A 16,375-nucleotide genomic window follows, 5' to 3' on the forward strand; every position below is an offset into this window, starting at 1 on the left:
TGCTCCATCTGGTCTAGCTACTGAAATAGGCACTGCACGAGGTGATAAACTGGCTCTGAGGCAGGTGGAGGTGCAGTGGTGGTAGAGGTAATAGGAGGGGTAGGTGTTAAGGGGGAAGGAAAGGATGGGGTGAGGGTGTTGGTGGTGGGTTATGTGGCGGTGATAGTGGCGCGGTGGGGGTGGTGATTGCGGAGGGGGCAGCGGTGGTGGAGGGAAGAAGAGAAGAAAAGAAGAAGAAGGAGAGGGAAGGAAGAAGGGGGGTGGCGTCGCGGTCGTGGCTGGGTGGTCGACGGTGGTGCGGCCGGTGGTGGTGGTTGTGGGTGGCGAGGGGTGGAGAGGTGGGTTGCAGAGAAGAGGAAGAAGAAAGGGGGGCGCGACAGGGTAGGGTTTCGCGTCATTGGGAGGTTAATGAATTTGAATCCACGTGATCGTGTGGCTGTGGTAGAATGGGGGGTGACGCGATCGCGTGAGTGATGCGACCACATGGAATGGAAAAAGGATGAATGACGCGGTCGCATGAAGCATGCGACCACGTTGCCGAAAATGGTGCGAAACGCATAATTCCAGCGTCGTTTCGGTGTAACTCTCTGTCTCCACTGGGGTGCCCTGATATCTGCATGACGCGGACGCATCGCTCATGCTATCGCGTGGGATGGGTGTTGTGCAAGTGACGCGATCGCGTCAGGGACGCAACCGGTGGGTCGTTTTGTGCGAAACGCACAACAGCCGCACGATTTCAGCCCAACTTTCTGAGCGTTGGATCTTTATGCCAATTTCCAGATCACGCGGCCGCGTGAATGACGCAGACGCATGGGAGGTGGTTTTCGCAATTGACGCGATCGCATGAGCAATGCGGTCGCGTCGCACGACCTTTTTTTATATGCAATTATGCAATTATGCAGTATGCAATGCTAATGAATAATATTCAGGTTCAATTGAAAAAAAGAATAAAAATGAATAACACGAAATTAAACTGAAAAAGAAATGACCATACCATGGTGGGTTGTCTCCCACCTAGCACTTTTAGTTAAAGTCCTTAAGTTGGACATTGGATGAGCTTCCTTTTATGGTGGCTTATGCTTAAACTCATCCAGAAATCTCCACCAATGTTTGGAATGCCAACAGCCTCCGGGGTCCCAAACTAGGCATGTAAAGCTTCTGAGCAGCTTCAAATAGATTCTCAGGCTCCCGGGGTGACGAATGTCAGAATAGATTCCAGGATCCCAAACTTTGCTTTTAAATCCGCCTTCGTCTGGATCTATATTTTTCCATCTGGGCGGTTTAGAAATTAGATTCTCACCAAGATAACCAAACATTTTTCGAGATCCATTCAATTGAACATAATGCCAATCCGTGCACTTCGAGTTGAAGCGTGGAACCTTATTGAACCTTGTGCACCAGCTCTGAGTGCAAGCCATTTCCCTCTTACTCTTAAAGCCACAAAGAGCTGTAAGCTAGCCATCTATTTCAAGCAAACCATATTCAAGTGGAAAAGTAAAGATAAAGGTTAAGGATTGTACCCACTTGAAGCTTGTATTAGGTGGTAATGGCCTTGGGGTAGGTGTTTCCAGTGGTTCTGTAAGTTCTACTCCCTTGTGCTCTTCTGTGAATTTTTCCACTTCCTTGCAGAATTCTTCAAATGCAACATCGTCCTGATCAAAGTCTTCTATGTCTTCCTCATCACTCAAGTCATAAGCTGGAGGTTGAGAGAAATCTACCTCCGCATCTTCTTTGTATTCACTTGGATAAGGTTCTTCAATCTCAGAGAATTCACTTGCGGATGCAAGTTCATTACTAGTAGAACTTGACTTGTGACTATCATCATCAAGGAGATTTGCTTCTTTCGTCTAGTTCTTCATAAAGGACTTGCCTTGGGGGTTGTGCACTATCCTCCTTAGCATCAATTGTACGTCCTTGACAGAATTTTTCACAACTCTGGATTCCCATGGAAGTTCAGCGTCTCCTAAGTCTTCAACTAACTCTTCTTCATTTATAATGACAGCTTCCTTTACTTGTTCCAGTACGAAGTCACGCTCTGTTTTGTCCACTGGAGTTTTTAGTATCTCCTTCATGCTACGCTCTTCATTAGATTGTCCACATGGGGTTGTGGAAGGTCTTTGAATGCCCGAATGTCTAGAAGATAATTGACTTATTGCTTGCTCTAGTTGATGAAGGGTTGTTTGAAGTTGATCTACTGTTTCCTTGAGGCGAGCCTGTGATTCTGTAGGTGATGGATTTGGACATGGTACGTAGGGAAGTGGTGGTGTTTGGGAGTAATCGGATTGGGATTGGGGTAAATAAGGATCATATGGTGGTGAATGGTGAAAAGGAACTTGTGAGTGTGGTGGTTCAAAGCTACGTTGAGAGGATGGTCTATAAGCACATGGTGGGGCTTGTTGGTAGTTACAGGGTGGTCCACCATATCTATCAGCTTGGTATGCATTGTAGAATGGTCTTTGTCCATGATATCTTGGAGGGTGTTGTTGCCTAAAGGATTGATCAAATCCTCTTGGCTCCATCCATCTTTGATTTCTCTGACCTTGATGCATATTTCTGTTATAGCTTTCACTCCTTTCAACAATATTAGAACCAAACTCAAAGAGAGAGGGGTGAGAATTCATAGTATCTAATAAAAATTAAAAAGCAAAAATAAAATAAATAAACAGGCAAAATAAAATATTTACAATAACTAATAATAAGGCACATGTTTGTAGTTCCTCGGCAACGGCGCCATTTTGACGTTAGGATTTTCGCTGGTAAAGAATTTTATAAAAATAGTCGTGTTGTAGATATAGTTTCTAAACCGACAGAAATCCCTTCGTACAAACGTTTTGGTTGTCACAAGTAACAAACCCCTTTAAAATTAATAACCGAAGTATTTAAACCTCGGGTTGTCTTCTCAAGGAACTGCAGGGAGGTATGTTCTTACTATTGGTTATGAAGATTGTAAATTGGGGGTTTTGAAAGTAAGGAACAAGTAATTTGAATGACAAGTAAAATAAATAAATAATTGTAAAATACACTTTTGGCAAGGTATGAGAAATTGGAAGTCCTATCCTAGTTATCCTTATCAATGGAGATGAAAATTGAATCTTAATCCCACTTAGTTAGCCTTTACTAAAGCAAGGGAAGATCAAGTGGATAAATTAGTCTGATCTTCAGGTTCTAGTCAATTCCTAAGAAAGGACTGGAATTATTGAAGTTCAATTCAATTAGCAAAGATAACAATTATCGATCACGTTGAGTTTGATAACTCCCGAGTTTGATCACGTCGAATAAAAATATCTTCAGGTTGGAAGTAACAGTAACATAAACAAAAGAGAACAATCATAAACTGAAATACCTCAAATAACATCAATTAAGAGAATTATCTGTAACATAGAAAAGTTCATAAATTAAATTGAGAAGATAGTAAAAAGGAAAGTTGAACCTGATAAAAAGGGACAATCATGAAAGCAAGAAAAATCCTAAATCCTAATCCTAAGAGAGAGAGGAGAGAACCTCTCTCTAAAAACTACATCTAAATCATCAAAAGTAAATAATTAGAGACTCTCCTTTTTGAATGGATGCATTCCCCCACTTTATAAACTCTAATCTTTGCTTTCTGTACTTGGATCTGGGCCAAAAAGGGCTTCAGAAATCACTGGGAGGATTTTCTATAATTTCGGGTGCGTGGCCTCTGTCACGCGTTTGCGTGGGTCACGCGGTCGCGTCATCTGGAGTTTTCCTTATCACGCGTTCACTTCGGTCATGCGTCTGCGTCATCTGCGTTCTGTTCAAGGCACACGTTCGCGTCATTCACGCATTCGCGTCACGCTCTCTTCGCGCTGGGCATGCGGATGCGTCGTCCACGCGTTCGCGTCGCTGCCAGTTTCTTCGAAAACTCCATTTTGTGCTTTCCTTCCATTTTTGTATGTTTCCTTTCCATCCTTTAAGTCATTCTTGCCTTAGAAGATCTGAAACTACTCAACACACAAATCACGGCATCGAATAGTAATAAAGGGTAATTAAAATAATTATTATTAAAGCATAGGAAACACGTTTTTCACATATCTCACATAATAAGGAAGGGAAAATAAAACTGATGCCAAGGCATCATAGGCTAGTTTCACTAGCATTTTTCTGTTAGTTTTAGTTGTTTTATGCATTTTCTTGAGCTTAAAGTAACCAAAAATGGTTAAATGAAGAACAAAGCAATGAACCATCCAAACAATATGATTTTGATGCAAATTCCATGAGTTTTTAGTTATATTACTTGAATGCTATGAATGGAAGATTTCTCATGAAATTTTGCAAGACTTTGATGTATTTGTTTGGATAATTTCAGGGAAGAAGAGGCTAAGCAAGGAAGCAACAAAATCAATAAAGGAAGCTTGAATATCACATGTGGAGTTTAAGTTCCAGTTTAAGCCTAAACTGGAGCTTAAACGCCAAAAATCATGAAGGATAAGAAATGCTGGAAATGAAGTTTAACCTCCAGTTTGATCTCAAACTGGAGGTTAAACGCCAGAATGAGTATGCCATCCAGGGAGGAGTTCCACGTTTAACCTCCAGTTTGACCTCAAACTGGAGGTTAAACGCCAGGAGTGGGAAGAGCACCAGGGAGCCATTTCCACGTTTAAGCTCCAGTTTGACCTCAAACTGGAGCTTAAACGTGTTCGACCAAGAACTTTCCTCCAGGGTTGCTTTCTCCATTTCCACGTTTAACCTCCAGTTTGACCTCAAACTGGAGGTTAAACGTGTTCGACACCTCCAGGGCTACCATTCTAAGCTTCCACGTTTAACCTCCAGTTTGACCTCAAACTGGAGGTTAAACGTGTTCGACCTCTAGGATGCCTCCTTCCTTTTCCACGTTTAACCTCCAGTTTAGCCTTAAACTGGAGGTTAAACGTGTTCGACCTCCAGGGCTGCCCTTCCTATCTCCACGTTTAAGCTTCAGTTTAACCTTAAACTGAAGCTTAAACGTGTTCGACTACATGACTCTCCAGGGCTACCTCCTTCCATTTCCACGTTTAAGCTTCAGTTTAACCTTAAACTGAAGCTTAAACGTGCTTCTACAAAAGGCCTCACTGGAAGTGTCTGGCGTTTAAGCTGCAGTTTAAGCTTAAACTGCAACTTAAACGCCACTCTTGGAAAAGGTTTCTGGGCCAAAAATATTGTGATTTAAGTTAGTCTTTGAGCACAAATATTAACTTAAACTTACTTTGGTATGAAACCCAATTGAATATCATGGTTTATGGGATTGGGCCTGAAGGATTGATGAGTTTGAAATCTCAATTTATTGAGTCATGTGTCATTATTTGATTATCACTAAGTTGGCTCAATAAAGGTTACAGAATTTGGATCAACAGCCTCATCAAGATTATGGATCATAAACCCAAGGCAAAAGGAAAGCAGGGAGAGGCCTCAAAGCCCAAGAAACTCAACAGAAGCTCAATATAGAAAGTGTATAAATAGGATAGAATTTAAGTTAGGGAGGACTTTTACCTTTTCATTGAGCTAGTTTTCTTTTCTTTGTAATTGAATTCAGAGCTATGACTCACTAAACCCCCTTTCATTGGGTTAGGGAGCTCTATTGTAATTCAATGAATCAATAATAGTTCATCTTCTTCTTCAATCTTTTCTCTTGAATTTTGTTAGAAAGCTTCTCGATCTAATTCCATTGGGTAGTTGTCTTGGGAAAGAAACTACCCATAATTGGAATCCTTCGGAACCTTGGGAAAGGAATGGAGGATTCATGCTAGAGAAGCTTTCTCACAATGAATTGGATTGGGGTTTGGATGGACATTGTGACATGTAATCCTACCAAATTGTGGTTCATGAAATTGTGTGGTATAATCAGTGATAGAGCATCATCTCTTCTTATGAACATTTAAACCAAGGGATTGGGAATTTGTTCATTTTTAGAGAGAATTGGTGAGCCAAGGGATTGGGATCCAATCATATAAGATTGCCAAGCAAAATTCAATGAACGCATTGCTTGAGGAAGAGATAAACATGTTTTGATTCGGAGATCTCAATATCTCCTTTAACCCAATGAATCCCCCAATTCTGATTTCCACTTTCTCTTTACATCCTGCAATTAAATTCATGCAATCACCCCCATTCCCTTTAATTTTAGCAATTTAGTTTCTGCTCTTTAATTCATGCAATTTAAGATTCCGCCATTTTAATTTCTTGTCATTTACTTTTCCCGCCAACTTTACATTCCGCAAATTCTCATCTCACTCTTGATTCCGCTCAACTAGAACACACTTCTAATCCGAATTGCTCACTCAACCAATCCTTGTGGGATTCGACCTCACTCTATTGTGAGTTTTTACTTGACGATAACCGGTGCACTTGCCGGAAGGAATTTTGCCGATCGTGCAATTTCCTAAATCGTAGCATAACTAGTTTATGCGCATCAAGTTTATGGCGCCGTTGCCGGGGAATGGTTTTCGATTGACAATTCTCCAATTGGAAGCTAACTAGATTGAGCAATTTTCTCTTGCTTTGTTAATTCTGTTCAAGTTACTTGTTGAATTTTAATTTCTGCACTCGGTTACATGCTTTCTTTCTTTATGCCTTTAAATTCATGCAACTAACTCACTGACTCACTAACCGTTTGAATTAATTCCTCAATTGCTCTAACCATACTCTTCCATTAACCAAGAGTATTTCACTTGTTTGTGCCTGTGCTGTGTTCTTGTATGACAGGTAGGAGAGGAGAGACATCAACTCCTCCATATACCGAACCAGAGAGGACCCTTCATAGACTGAGAAGGGAAGCAAGAGGGAAGAGAGTAGTGGGAGAAGAGGAATCTGAAGGAGAATCTGAGGACAATTTTGAGGAAGCTTTAGATCTCAACATGGATAGAGAAGTTCACAACCATGAGAGAGCTGATGGAAACCATGCCATTCCTGAGAGGAGGGTTCTTAGTTCATACATAAACCCAACCTCTGGGAATTGTGGTAGTAGCATCCAGAAACCACCCATTCAGGCCAACAATTTTGAGCTCAAGCCACAGCTAATATCACTTGTGGAGAATCATTGTTCATTTGGTGGGAGTGCTAATGAAGATCCCAACCAACATCTCACAAAATTCCTGAGAATTTGTGACACTGTAAAGTCCAATGGAGTCCAGGAAGATGCCTATAAACTGCTTTTGTTCCCATTTTCACTTAGGGACAAAGCAGCTAAGTGGCTGGAATCATTCCCAAGAGGGAGTCTAACAACATGGGATGAGGTGGAAAGCAAGTTTCTGGCACGTTTCTACCCCCCACAAAAGGTCAATAGGCTTCGATCTGAGGTTCAAACTTTTAGACAACAAGATGGTGAAACTCTCTACGAGGCATGGGAGAGATTCAAGGACTTGACAAGGAAATGCCCACCAGACATGTTCCATGATTGGGTGCAATTGCATATTTTCTATGATGGACTCTCTTATGAATCAAGGAAGGCTGTAGACCATTCATCAGGAGGTTCATTGAACAGGAAAAAGACTGTGGAAGAGGCCATTGAAGTGATTGAGACAGTAGCTGAGAATGAGTACTACTATGCATTAGAAAGGCACAACACTAAGGGAGTCATGGAGCTGAACCATGTTGATACAATTCTAGCCCAAAACAAGGTGTTTGCCAAGCAACTAGCCGAGCCTACCAGGCAAATAGAAACAAAGCAAGTGGCTGCAATACACACACAAGATCAAGAGGAAGTAAGCATTGAAGGAGGTGATTGGGAAGAGGCCAACTATGTGGGAAACCAACAAAGGCAATCATATGATCCACATTCCAACACTTACAACCCAGGCTGGAGAAATCACCCAAACTTTGGGTGGGGGAACCAACAAACCCAACCACAAAACCACAAACCTTACAACCACAACCAACATAACAATTCCACATACCAAAACTCCAACCAAAGATCATACCAAGCCACACAAAACACTTACTCCCAACCACCATATCATGGCCAAAATAATCAACCTACCCAACCTAATCCAAACCAACAATTTCAAGATCAATTAAACCGGATAGAAGGAATGATGGCAACCATGAGTCAAGACATAATTGAATTGAAAGCTTTTAAGGAAGAAGTAAATTCTAACTTGCAAAACCAAGGAGCTGCCATCCAGAAGCTAGAAAATCAAATTTTGTATTTGACTAAGCAAGCCCCTGGGACAAGCGGTTCTCATGCTGCCAAGGCTATTGCAAGGGAAGAATGTAAGGCCATAACCCTCAGAAGTGGAAAGAATCTAAAGGAGATCTCAAGGGAAACCACAGAGGATGAAGCAAAGGAAAATGTGAAAGACAAAGAACAAGGACAATCTTGTACACCGTCTGCAACAAAAGAAAAAGAAAAAGAGGTCCTGAAGCCTTACACACCTAAAGCACCTTATCCTCAACGTTTGATGAAAAGTGAAAAGGATGGCCAATTCTCCAGGTTCTTGGAGATTTTCAAGAAGCTTCAAATCAACATTCCCTTTGCTGAGGCAATAGAGCAAATGCCACTCTATGCAAAATTCTTAAAAGAATTAATGACCAAGAAGAGAAGCTGGAGAAATGAGGAAACTGTGTTGTTAACTGAAGAATGCAGTGCCATCATTTAGCACAAATTGCCTCAGAAATTGAAGGACCCAGGCAGTTTCCAAATCCCCTGCATCATAGGAGAAGTCATGGTGGAGAAGGCCTTGTGTGACTTAGGGGCCAGCATCAATTTGATGTCGCTAACAATGATGAGAAGAATGAAGATTGAGGAAGCCAAACCAACAAGAATGGCCCTCCAATTGGCAGATCGAACTTTTAAATTCCCTCATGGGATAGTTGAGGATTTGTTGGTGAAAGTGGGAGAATTTATATTTCCTGCTGATTTTGTGGTGTTAGATATGGAGGAAGAAGCCAAAGCTTCAATAATTCTGGGAAGACCCTTCCTAGCTACTGCTGGAGCCATCATAGATGTACAAAAGGGTGAACTCACTCTTAGACTACATGATGAGAAATTGGTGTTTAATGTATTCAAGGCAATGAGCTATCCATCAGAATCACTAAGGGAATGCATGAGGGTTGATGTAGTGGACATTGCAGTACAAGAAACTTTTGAGGAAATAATAAAGGAAGTGGCAGAGGAGGAGTTCACCAAGGATATTGAAGTTAGTGATATCAAGGGTGCTGACACAACCATGCTAAGCATGCCAGAGAGAGTGAAAGAAGAAAAGGAAGCACCAAAACCTGAGCTCAAAGCATTGCCCCCTAATCTCAAGTATGCATACTTGGGTAGTGATGAGAGTCACCCTGTTATCATTAGCTCTGCCCTGAGCCAAGAACAGGAAGAAGAATTGATCAAGGTGCTGCAAACTCATCAAGATGCCATTGGATGGACCCTAGCTGATTTAAAGGGGATAAGTTCATCCATATGCATGCATAAAATCTTGTTAGAAGAGGATGCTAGACCCTCCATTCAAGCTCAGAGAAGATTGAATCCCGTCATGAAAGAAGTGGTACAAAAGGAAGTCAGGAAGTTATGGCAGGCAGGGGTAATCTACCCCATTTCTGATAGCCCATGGGTTAGTCCCATCCATGTAGTTCCCAAGAAAGGTGGCATAACTGTGGTGCCAAATGAGAAGAACGAACTCATACCCACAAGAACCGTCACTGGGTGGAGGATGTGCATAGACTACAGGAAGCTCAATGAAGCCACCAGAAAGGATCATTTCCCACTCCCATTCATGGATCAGATGCTTGAAAGGCTTGCCGGACATGCTTACTATTGCTTCTTGGATGGATATTCAGGCTACAACCAAATAGTAGTTGATCCTAGTGATCAAGAGAAAACATCATTTGTTTGTCCATATGGAGTTTTTGCTTATAGACGCATGCCCTTTGGATTGTGCAATGCACCTGCCACTTTCCAAAGATGCATGCTGTCCATCTTTTCGGACATGATTGAAAAATTTATTGAGGTCTTCATGGACGATTTTTCTGTGTTTGGGGATTCTTTTCCCAGCTGCCTACACCACCTTGCCTTAGTGCTTAAGAGGTGCCAAGAGACTAACCTAGTATTAAACTGGGAAAAGTGTCATTTCATGGTCACAGAAGGAATAGTCCTTGGCCACAAAATCTCTAATAGAGGCATGGAGGTGGACAGAGCTAAGGTGGAAATCATTGAAAAACTACCTCCACCAAGTAATGTCAAGGCAGTTAGGAGTTTTTTGGGACACGCTGGTTTTTACAGAAGGTTTATTAGAGACTTTTCTAAAATAGCCAAACCTTTGAGTAACTTGCTTGTCTCTGATACACCCTTTGTATTTGATAAAAATTGCATGCTAGCCTATGAACTTTTGAAGCAAAAACTTTCCTCTGCACCTATCATTGCCCCACCTGATTGGAACTTACCTTTTGAATTGATGTGTGATGCATCAGACCTTGCTATTGGGGCAGTGTTAGGACAAAGGAAAGACAATTTGGTACATGTGATTTATTATGCCAGTAAAGTCTTGAATGCTAACCAAAGGAATTACACAACCACTGAAAAAGAACTCTTGGCAATAGTCTTTGCATTTGACAAATTTAGATCCTATCTCATTGGATCTAAAGTCATTGTCTTCACTGATCATTCAGCTTTAAAATATTTACTTGCTAAACAAGAATCTAAACCAAGACTTATTAGATGGGTTCTTTTGTTGCAGGAATTTGACATTGAAATCAAAGACAAGAAGGGTGTAGAGAACAAGGTGGCAGACCATTTATCAAGGATACCATGTGAAGAAGGAAGCACACAAAGCACACATTTAAATGAGTACTTTCCTGATGAACAACTCATGGTAATTCACAAAGCACCCTGGTTTGCAGACATAGCAAACTTCAAGGCCACTGGGAGTTTACCGTTGGAATTTAACAAACATCAAAGGAAGAAATTGGTAAATGATGCCAAATACTTCATCTGGGACGAACCATACTTGTTCAAAAAATGTTCCGATGGCATACTCAGAAGATGCATATCCAAGGAAGAAGGAAGGGAAGTCTTATGGGACTGCCATGGCTCCACTTATGGAGGGCATTTTGCAGGAGAAAGAACAGCAGCTAAGGTGTTGCAGTGTGGTTTTTATTGGCCCACTATCTTCAAAGATGCAAAAGAATTAGTGAAGCACTGCCATGAATGCCAGAAAGCGGGGAACCTACCAAGAAGAAATGAAATGCCACAACAATTCATTCTGGAACTTGAATTGTTTGATGTATGGGGGATAGATTTCATGGGACCATTTCCCTCCTCATACTCAAATAATTACATTCTTGTGGCAGTAGACTATGTCTCCAAATGGGTTGAAGCAATAGCAACTCCAACCAATGATAATAAGGTAGTCATGAACTTCCTCAGAAAACACATTTTTTGCCGTTTTGGGGTTCCAAGAGCAATCATCAGTGATGGAGGAAGCCACTTCTGCAACAAACCATTAGAGGCATTGCTTCTAAAATATGGAGTTAAACACAGGGTAGCCACACCATACCATCCACAAACAAGTGGGCAAGCCGAAATATCTAACAGAGAACTCAAAAGGATCCTGGAAAAGACTGTGGGAACTTCAAGGAAGGACTGGTCGATTAAGCTAGATGATGCTCTTTGGGCATATAGGACAGCTTTCAAAACACCAACTGGAATGTCTCCTTACCAACTAGTATACGGAAAAGCTTGCCATTTGCCACTGGAGTTGGAGCACAAGGCATACTAGGCCTTGAAACTTTTGAACTTGGACAGCAAAGCTGCTGGAGAAAGAAGGATGTTGCAAATTCAAGAGTTGGAAGAATTCAGAGCTGAAGCTTATGAGAATGCCAAAATTTACAAAGAAAGAACAAAGAAGAAGCATGACAGCAACATAGCCCCAAGGAAATTTGAAGAAGGACAAAAAGTATTGCTCTACAATTCTAGGCTGAAGCTATTTCCAGGGAAGCTAAAATCAAGATGGTCTGGACTATTCCTTGTCACCAAGGTCTCCAAATATGGACAAGTAGAAATCATGGAAGAAAAGTCACAACGAACCTTCATTGTGAACGGTCAAAGACTCAAACATTACTTGGGAGATGTGGAGGAGAAGGACAAAGTTAAATATCACCTCAACTGAGGAAGCTGACCGTCAAGCTAATGACGTTAAAGAAGCGCTTGTTGGGAGGCAACCCAACCTGAGGTAATACCTTGCTGCTGTTTCTTTTATTTGTTTCAATAAAAAGGGTGAAGTAGTTTCTGTGCATTGCAAAGAATTAAGTTTGGTGTTTCACACCAACCAATGACTTCATGGATCAATAATTCAAAGGGGAATGTGTGACTCTAAGTTTGGTGTTCCACCATAAAGATCAACTGAACACAACAACCTTTGAATTATATGAAAGGAACAACCATTCTAAGCAGTCACAGAAATGCTTAAAACCCTTAACTTCATTCCAAGAGAACTCAAGGATTCAAAGAACATAGAAGTAAGTGGGAGACTAAGTTTGGTGTTCACACACCAACCTAAAACTCCGATACTTACCCACACATAGTTGAGCTAACCACTCAAGTGCTTGAGAAGCAAGCAACTTCATCACTCTTTGCAGGAAAGGAAACAAGAATCTTAAAGCATGAAGCAACATTTAAGAGAAGAAGGAGAAATCAAATTGTTTCCTGACAACTAAGAGAAAACAAGGAATTTCACAAGGTGGTATTGTTCCTTGATAATTCCTTAAAAAGGGCAAACAAAAGCATGCGTGTTCTAGTTTAAACTGTAAATGTTGAATCTTTCTGGAATGTGAAGTTTTTAGTATATGTGTCTGTTGTTTGCTTTGAATAAAGTGAATGCCTAGATGTTTGGATATAACTTCACCTTCTTAAACAAGTGCTTGCCATGCTTGTTCTGTTTCCAAAAATAAAAGAAAAGTTTGAACAAAAGTAACTTGGCTAAATTAGTGACAAATCAAGTAGAATTAAGTGGTGGTATGCATGCTTGATTGTTTAGTCAGATCACTAGAATTAGAGTGTAGAATTATCATTCTTTGTGTAGAAATTGAAAACTGTCTATGGATCTTGATGAATAAATGTCTTTGGCCATGAAAAAGAAAGAAAAAGGAAGAAGAAAAAGCCACTGAAAAAGGGCAACCAAAAAAGAAAAACAAAAAAAAATTGAGAAAATAAGCTAGGCACCAATGGTTTGAACTTATGAGACAAATGCCTGTGGTGTTTATGTATTAAGGATATGCTTGGATGAATAGGTTCTGAGGAGTGTTTCAACACTTGGTAACTTGGGTTAACTAACCCGGGATTATCAACCAAAAGTCCATTATCAAGAGCAACCTAAATACAAAACATTTAGTCACACAAAGAGGTGCTGGGCACCAATGTCTCAAGAAGAAATGTGAACTAAAATGCCTAAAGTGGATATGTGTAGTGCACTGATAAGAAAAAGAAAATGCCAAAGGCTTGTGCAACACATGACACTAAGCAAACAAGGAGCAAAAGAAGCTCTAAGAAAAAGAAAAGAAAAACAAAGAAGAGAAAAGTGCCAAAGACATAAAAATAACAAGAGGCCATAGCAGTGTTTGATGGATGCAATGAAAAAGTGATAATCTTACCTGATAAGTATGAAAAAGTGATGCTGCAACTTTCTGCATAAAACCCTTCTGATGAACTTCAAATGCTTGCTAATATAGCCAATGTAATTGCTTTCTGTTTCATACTTTCTTCTCAAATAATTCAGGACTTGCTTAGGGACAAGCAAGTATTAAGTTTGGTGTTGTGATGCCAAGGCATCATAGGCTAGTTTCACTAGCATTTTTCTGTTAGTTTTAGTTGTTTTATGCATTTTCTTGAGCTTAAAGTAACCAAAAATGGTTAAATGAAGAACAAAGCAATGAACCATCCAAACAATATGATTTTGATGCAAATTCCATGAGTTTTTAGTTATATTACTTGAATGCTATGAATGGAAGATTTCTCATGAAATTTTGCAAGACTTTGATGTATTTGTTTGGATAATTTCAGGGAAGAAGAGGCTAAGCAAGGAAGCAACAAAATCAATAAAGGAAGCTTGAATATCACATGTGGAGTTTAAGTTCCAGTTTAAGCCTAAACTGGAGCTTAAACGCCAAAAATCATGAAGGATAAGAAATGCTGGAATTGAAGTTTAACCTCCAGTTTGATCTCAAACTGGAGGTTAAACGCCAGAATGAGTATGCCATCCAGGAGTGGGAAGAGCACCAGGGAGCCATTTCCACGTTTAAGCTCCAGTTTGACCTCAAACTGGAGCTTAAACGTGTTCGACCAAGAACTTTCCTCCAGGGTTGCTTTCTCCATTTCCACGTTTAACCTCCAGTTTGACCTCAAACTGGAGGTTAAACGTGTTCGACACCTCCAGGGCTACCATTCTAAGCTTCCACGTTTAACCTCCAGTTTGACCTCAAACTGGAGGTTAAACGTGTTCGACCTCTAGGATGCCTCCTTCCTTTTCCACGTTTAACCTCCAGTTTAGCCTTAAACTGGAGGTTAAACGTGTTCGACCTCCAGGGCTGCCCTTCCTATCTCCACGTTTAAGCTTCAGTTTAACCTTAAACTGAAGCTTAAACGTGTTCGACTACATGACTCTCCAGGGCTACCTCCTTCCATTTCCACGTTTAAGCTTCAGTTTAACCTTAAACTGAAGCTTAAACGTGCTTCTACAAAAGGCCTCACTGGAAGTGTCTGGCGTTTAAGCTGCAGTTTAAGCTTAAACTGCAACTTAAACGCCACTCTTGGAAAAGGTTTCTGGGCCAAAAATATTGTGATTTAAGTTAGTCTTTGAGCACAAATATTAACTTAAACTTACTTTGGTATGAAACCCAATTGAATATCATGGTTTATGGGATTGGGCCTGAAGGATTGATGAGTTTGAAATATCAATTTATTGAGTCATGTGTCATTATTTGATTATCACTAAGTTGGCTCAATAAAGGTTACAGAATTTGGATCAACAGCCTCATCAAGATTATGGATCATAAACCCAAGGCAAAAGGAAAGCAGGGAGAGGCCTCAAAGCCCAAGAAACTCAACAGAAGCTCAATATAGAAAGTGTATAAATACGATAGAATTTAAGTTAGGGAGGACTTTTACCTTTTCATTGAGCTAGTTTTCTTTTCTTTGTAATTGAATTCAGAGCTATGACTCACTAAACCCCCTTTCATTGGGTTAGGGAGCTCTATTGTAATTCAATGAATCAATAATAGTTCATCTTCTTCTTCAATCTTTTCTCTTGAATTTTGTTAGAAAGCTTCTCGATCTAATTCCATTGGGTAGTTGTCTTGGGAAAGAAACTACCCATAATTGGAATCCTTCGGAACCTTGGGAAAGGAATGGAGGATTCATGCTAGAGAAGCTTTCTCACAATGAATTGGATTGGGGTTTGGATGGATATTGTGACATGTAATCCTACCAAATTGTGGTTCATGAAATTGTGTGGTATAATCAGTGATAGAGCATCATCTCTTCTTATGAACATTTAAACCAAGGGATTGGGAATTTGTTCATTTTTAGAAAGAATTGGTGAGCCAAGGGATTGGGATCCAATCATATAAGATTGCCAAGCAAAATTCAATGAACGCATTGCTTGAGGAAGAGATAAACATGTTTTGATTCGGAGATCTCAATATCTCCTTTAACCCAATGAATCCCCCAATTCTGATTTCCACTTTCTCTTTACATCCTGCAATTAAATTCATGCAATCACCCCCATTCCCTTTAATTTCAGCAATTTAGTTTCTGCTCTTTAATTCATGCAATTTAAGATTCCGCCATTTTAATTTCTTGTCATTTACTTTTCCCGCCAACTTTACATTCCGCAAATTCTCATCTCACTCTTGATTCCGCTCAACTAGAACACACTTCTAATCCGAATTGCTCACTCAACCAATCCTTGTGGGATTCGACCTCACTCTATTGTGAGTTTTTACTTGACGATAACCGGTGCACTTGCCGGAAGGAATTTTGCCGATCGTGCAATTTCCTAAATCGTAGCATAACTAGTTTATGCGCATCAAAAACTATGCAATTAACATGAATAAGTGAGTGAATGATTGAATAAATCACTTAAATTAGGCACAAAATATATCATAAAATATGGGTTTATCAGTGAGCTAATATCAAATGATGGTCTCAATCATATATATGCATGAATATACACTAAATAATGGACATATAGAATGGAACAAACCATAGATTGCAATCATAGAGAAGAAAACACACAAGAAAAAAAATCATGGTTAAATAATGTAACCATGCAATTAAGCTCAAAACTCATGGGTTGTGTGTTCTTAGCTCAAATACCATATTTCAATTATATATATATATATATATATATATATATATATATCATGCAAGTTACAAAAAGTTTTAACTCAA

The 16,375-nt window shown here is 40.1% G+C and overlaps 1 non-coding gene across 1 annotated transcript; it reads right to left on the reverse strand.

Moving 5' to 3' along the window:
* Positions 1-7,277: 7,277 nt before the first annotated feature.
* On the reverse strand, positions 7,278-7,381 carry LOC148555700 (small nucleolar RNA R71). The gene has a single exon (XR_015886448.1). It is a non-coding gene; the product is annotated as a small nucleolar RNA R71 (small nucleolar RNA).
* Between the last annotated feature and the right edge of the window lie 8,994 nt (positions 7,382-16,375).

The sequence above is a fragment of the Arachis ipaensis genome, chromosome B6, assembly GCF_059453495.1.
Source record: "Arachis ipaensis isolate K30076 ecotype BB chromosome B6, ASM5945349v1, whole genome shotgun sequence".
NCBI classification, from domain to species: domain Eukaryota; kingdom Viridiplantae; phylum Streptophyta; class Magnoliopsida; order Fabales; family Fabaceae; genus Arachis; species Arachis ipaensis.